The sequence below is a fragment of the Cricetulus griseus genome, chromosome 3 (assembly GCF_003668045.3).
Source record: "Cricetulus griseus strain 17A/GY chromosome 3, alternate assembly CriGri-PICRH-1.0, whole genome shotgun sequence".
Taxonomy (NCBI): Eukaryota; Metazoa; Chordata; class Mammalia; order Rodentia; family Cricetidae; genus Cricetulus; species Cricetulus griseus.
Window position 1 is genome coordinate 84,143,414 of NC_048596.1, and position 6,000 is coordinate 84,149,413.

At 42.5% G+C, this 6,000-nt stretch overlaps 1 protein-coding gene across 2 annotated transcripts in view; it reads right to left on the bottom strand.

Moving 5' to 3' along the window:
- The window catches only part of Nucb2 (nucleobindin 2), a 41,612-nt gene extending 36,055 nt beyond the window's left edge, over positions 1-5,557 (bottom strand). For both annotated transcript variants that reach the window (XM_027410151.2, XM_027410149.2), the window contains exon 1: positions 5,420-5,557. The gene's annotated coding sequence lies outside the window, so the exon portion shown is untranslated. The remainder of the gene's footprint in view (positions 1-5,419) is intronic.
- Between the last annotated feature and the right edge of the window lie 443 nt (positions 5,558-6,000).

Genomic DNA, 6,000 nt, shown 5'->3' on the forward strand with positions numbered 1-6,000 from the left:
ATACCATTAGTAAAAAAAAAAAAAAAAGAAAAGTATTAGTGGCCCATGCCTTTAATCCTAGCTCTGGAGGCAGAGGATCTTGGTGAATTTGAGGTCAGCCTGGTCTACAGAGTGAGTTCCAGGATAGCCAAGACTATGAAGAGAGCCTGTATCAAAAAAATGAAAAATGAAAGAAAAGAAAGACAGAAAGAGGGAGGGAGGGAAGGAAGGAGGAAGGAGAGAGGGAAAACAAGAGAGAGGTATCATGTTTTTATGACCTGTCAGTTTACTGGTAAAATAAACAGTCAAAGGCCAGAACAAACAGATCTATATACAATGCCTAAGTTGCACCATACTGGACAAACTCAGGATCACAGCATTTGTTTTTCTCAGCAAATACACAGAGTATGACAAAGACTGTGCTGGTTTGAATAAGAATGGCTACCATAGGTTCATATATTTAAAAGCTTAGGGAGTGGCACTATTTGAAAGGATTAGGAGGTATGACCTTGTTGGAGGAGGTGTGTCACTGGGGGTGCTTTGAGATTTCAAAAACCCAAGCCAGGCCCAGTGGCTCTCTCTCGCTGCTGTCTGTGGATCCAGATGTAAAAACCTCAGCTCCTTCTGCCTGCATTTTGCCATGCTCGCCAATATGATGATAATGGAATAAGCCTCTGGAACTGTAAGCAAGCCCCAGTTAAATGCTTTCCTTTATAAGAGTCACCATTGTCATAGAATCTCTTCACAGAAATAAAACATGGGGTAGCTTTTTCATTTTTTTAACTTATTTGTTTTTATTCTAGGTGTATTGTGAGTTCCTGCATGTAAGTATGCATGAGTACCACCTGCATGTCAGGTGGTCCTAGAGGTCAGAATTATTGTTATATGTAGTTGGAGTCACCATGAGGACAAAACCCAGGTCCCCAGCAAGAACAAGGAGTACTCTTAACCTTAAGTCATCTCTCCAGCTCCAAGGATAACTTGTTCTGGTAAGGCCTTACCTGGAAAATCAGGTATGGTGTTACACAACCTGTTGATCCAGTATGAAGGAAAAAACAGGGGACCAAGGCCATCTTTGGCTATATATAGAGTCTGAGGCCAGTCCGGGCAAAATGAGACTGACTCAAAAATAATAATAATAATAATAAAGAATTAATAAATTCTTTTTTTAACTTCTATTGATTCTTTGAAGTTTTCACATAATGCATCCTGTTCCCGTCCATCTCCCCCCAACCCTTGCAACATCTAACCCCAAACAAGATTTAAAAGAAAAACGCAAAACCAAATATGACAAAATAAACCAAAGCAAAACAAAAAAAGAAAGGGGGGAATAAAGGGGAATTTAATCACAGAAAAAAATAACAAATTCTTAACTTAAATATTTCTTTATACTTACTACTACCTTAAAACAATTAACTTGGAGGTGGTAAGATGGCTTAGTGGGTAAAGGCACTTGCCACCATGCTTGACACACCTGAGACCCAGAACCCAAATGGTAGAAGAAAGTTGACTTGGGAAGTTGTCCTCTGACCTTCCACACACAAGCCATGTTACACACATACAAAAATAATATTAAAATATTTTAATTAAACTGATCCCAGTTTGTCACAGATGTGTTATATTATTATTATCATTATTATTATTATTATTATTATTATTATTATTATTATTATTATATTTTATGTGTACGTGTCTACTTATCTGAATGTGCACCATATGCACGAAAGTGCCTGTGGGAGCCAGAAGAGGGCGTCAGAGCCTCTGAAATGGAAGTTACAGGCAGTTGTGAGCAGCAGTTCTGGGAACTGAACCCAGATCCTCTGCAACAGCAGCAAGTGCTCTTACCCACTGAGCAATCTCTCCCTGCCACAAAGATCAAAACCAGTGCATTTCAAAGCCTTTTCTGAAACTCCACGACATAAAACAAGACACACATGTTTAAACTCAAGGCTGAACAGAAGTCTTTCTATGTAGTCTGCAAAGAAAATAAGCAAATCAATCCCCTTCAAATTTTAGTGACAGATGTCTTTTTAGGTGGTGTATTAAATATAAGACTATCTATATAGAAGAGTGAGAATATGCAGGTTATATTTTGTACATGACTTCAATACAGCATAGTAAAAACAAAGAAACAGCACATTGAACCCTAGCCTCATTCATTTATTTGCTAGTTACTTGCACTTTTCTCTCCTCCCTCACTTACCCCAGCCTGAAATTGAATGGATACTGAGCAAGAGCTCTACCATTGAGCCATACCCTTAGTCTGCGACTTGATTTCCTGAGTCTTGATTTTCCTGACCATAAGACTGAATTAAATTGGATGTCATAGCTACTACCTGTAATCCCAGAATTCAGGAAGGTAAGGCAGGAGACTGCCTTAAATTTGAGGCCAACCTGGGCTACATAGTAAGTTCCAGGACAGCCTGGGCTACATGAAATTTGTCTTAAAATTAAATAATATTTATTTTATTAATAAAATGTAAATTACTTTCAACACATTTTATTGTTTATTCGTGTGTGGGGGGGTGTCATGTGTGTGAGTGTGCCAGGAGAGGCCGAAAGAGGGTGTCATCCCCTGGTCTGGAGTTACAAGTGGCTGTGAACTGCTAGACATGGGTACTAGGAAACCCAACACAGATCCTCTGGAAAATCAAGCATTCCTAATCGCTGAGCCAGCTATGAAGCCCACATAGTATCACTTTCAGTAATTCTTTTTTTTTATTTTTCCATTATTTATGTATTTACTTCATGTATGTGGACATTCAAATAGAAGTCAGAGAAGAACCCAGAGGAGTCAGTTCTCCTCTTCCTCCTTGATACGGCTATGGGACTGAACTCAGATCATCAGGCTTGGCAGCAAGGACCTTTACCCTCAGACACATCTTGCTAGCCCTTCAATATATTTTAAAAACTGGCACTTGGCCCTTCCAGCTCCCAAATACTCAAATATTTTGCAGACACCAGCCACTTAAAGGGTCCTTAGAAAGTAGGATATAATTTTAACATATATTATTCTACCATCTGACAGCAAAGACACAAAACATATGACACTAGAATTAATGCCCATAATTAATAACTACTGATTTGAAAAGTGCCCTAATTGCCTTCTTATGATTTCAATTTGTATTTATGAACACAAACCAACTTGGTAAAAAGCATGCTGAATGTTGGGGCTTGGTGGCACAAATCTATAATCACAGGAGGCTGAGACTGAAGGATTTCAGTAAGTTCCAGGCCAACCTGGGCTACATATGGGGTCTGAATCTATCCTGTCTTAAACAAACAAATAAAAAGTATACTGAAAGAATATATAAATTGTGTAAGGGGTTGGAGAAATGGCGGTTGGGGAAAGAGGCGTTAAAGAGATGGCTGTTGGTAAACTGTTAGCCACATAAGCATAGGACCTGAGTTTGAATCCCAAGCACCCACATAAAAAGCCAGGCAGGCTGCATGCCTATAATCCCAGCATTAGGGAAGAAGAGACAGGAGGATCCCTGGGGCTCCTTGCCAGCTAGTCTGGCCACATAGGTGAACTCTAGGTCTCAAAACATATGGTGGAAAGTGATAGAGGAACTGAAATGGACCTCTGGCCTACACACACACACACAGAGAGAGAGAGAGAGAGAGAGAGAGAGAGAGAGAGAGAGAGAGAGTATGAAAGGAACAGTAAGTACCTTGGGAGAACAGAGAAAAGTAAACATAACAGGGGCTCCACCACAGGTCGGTGGGTAAAATCAGAAAGCCCTAAGAAGAGCATCTGTAAATAAATCCGAAAGGAGGCAGATAGGTGGGTTTTTTGTTTGTTTGTTTTGGTTTTTATTTTTTTTATTAGTTCAAATTAGGAACAGGCTTGCTTCACATGTCAATCCCTTCTCCCCCTTTCCCCTCCCCCCCTAGATAGGTGTTTTTAAATTAATTTATGGATATTTATGTGTAGGTTAAAGGACAATTTACAGGAATTGGTGACTTCCTTCTATGATATGGGCCACAGGGGTCAAACAGAAGGACATCAGGCTTCCCTGCAAGAGACTTTATCCACTGAGCCATCTAGATGGCTCTCAGAAATGAATTTTTAACCTATACCAGACAAACCAGATGCTGAGAGCTTCTGTGCTCACGTAATAACTAGAGTGATTCTATCTGAGATTTCATTTGTAATTCTAAATTTCCATGATTTTAATATTTCACACTATTAATTGTGTTAACCAAGGAACATTCATTCATTATTTGTTGAATTTGCTTGAGTTATATAAAACTATAACACAACTTAAAAGAGGAAAACTCCTAATGCAATTTCTAAGAAGGACAAGATAAAATAATCTGTGTATTACTAGAGTCAATTACTTAACAAAACCAGTCAGGGAAGACCTTAAGAAGCAATTTAAATACCCAAAAGCTATCTGGTCCAAATGCCTGACACAATTCCTATCGACTCTTGAGTTTAGGGCAATCCCAACAGTTTAAGCTATCCTATAGGGAAATCCCACAATCAAACATAACTCACTATAACAAATATTTCCATTTAAGCTGTGTGTGTGACTACTGTCCATGCTAGTATCGGTTTCTTAAACTCAGTGGTAAAAGATCCTCCTGCCTCAGGCTCCCCTAAAAGCTGGGATTGTGTGAGTCACAGCTTCCTGTCTTTTGTTAAAATCAGGGTGGTTTTTTTTCCGGGGGTGGGGGAAGTATTTATTTTATTCATCCACAGATTTAACAGAGCCTTAAATAAAAAAAAAAACTTAAGATAATAGCACACAGCATTCAATTTATGTAAAAGGTATAGATTATCATAACCAGGGTTCCTGTTCATTTTCGTTCTCTACCCCTCCACCCGCTTCTGATTTTGCAAAATACTTGCCATGTAAGACCACTGCCTGCATCAACCACAATAACCACATCAGTCCACCGAGTTAACATTCAGCAGGTGCAACAAAGTATTATCTTTCTCTTCCTCTAAATCGAAAGGGCTCCTCTTTCGCCTAATTTGTCACTTTGTGGCAAACGATACTACAGCTGGCATAAACTTTCTCCTTAGTGGCAAAAGATACTGGCTTCACATACCCCGGGGAAGAGCTGTGTTCCTGGGCCTAGCTTTGCTCCGCGGCGCTGAGCATCCGCACCGAATTGATAGGTCCAGAGTCCTCACCAGTGGGCATCCCCCTCACCCACGAACCCCGCCCCAGTCGTGGTCCAGCACCTACACCGCCTGCTTGTACCACCGACCCCGAAGAAAGCTCAGGTGCCCTGTAGCAAGAGTAGCGGTAGAGAGGACCCGGAACCTGGGGCTACAGCTGGGAGACCCTCCCCAGTCCCTCAGCCCACAACTCGGCCCTCTAAGCTCACAGCCCGGCAGGATAAGCGAAGACCTGCGTCCTCTCCCCCTCGGAGCGGCCCAAGCCTCCCCGAGGCCGGGATTTGCACCCAGCTCCGTGCTACTGACCTTCTCTGCAGGTTTTCCGCGTGCGAGGCTAAGCTGACTGATGCCAGCCGCGCGAACTCCAATCTTGCCCAGCCCACGGCCCTTCGCCGTGCTCTATTCTACAGCCTCCTGCGTGCCCGCCTCCTGGTTACCATGGTGACAGCCTCCGCCCCCGACAGCAACTAATTGGTCCGGCTCCGGATCGCGGAGGACGCCTATTGGTGAGTTGGTACAGGGAAGCGCCTACGCCAAGGAGCTTCGGGAAGATCTAGCCCAAAGAGCCTAGAGGGACGTGGCGCTCTCTGACGCCAGCGAGGAGGCCGTGCCTCTTCCTTCGCTTGCTGTTCTGGACTAGTTTGTGGAGCAGGACTTAGGCGGAGAGGTGCTGCCCCGGGATCTACCACAAAATCTTAGGGATAGCCAGGTTTTTGGTCTCTGCCTGTTCCTGCAGCGCACAGAGTGGTGGAGAAAAAGGTGGCAGGCCCCCTGCGGATCAGGAGACTCGGAATAGTATTTAACCGTACCCCACCCTCGTTATCCTGGGCCTTGAGTCACTGTGGCTAAATTGCATCTACCTCATTTTTATCTTACTCACATCTTCA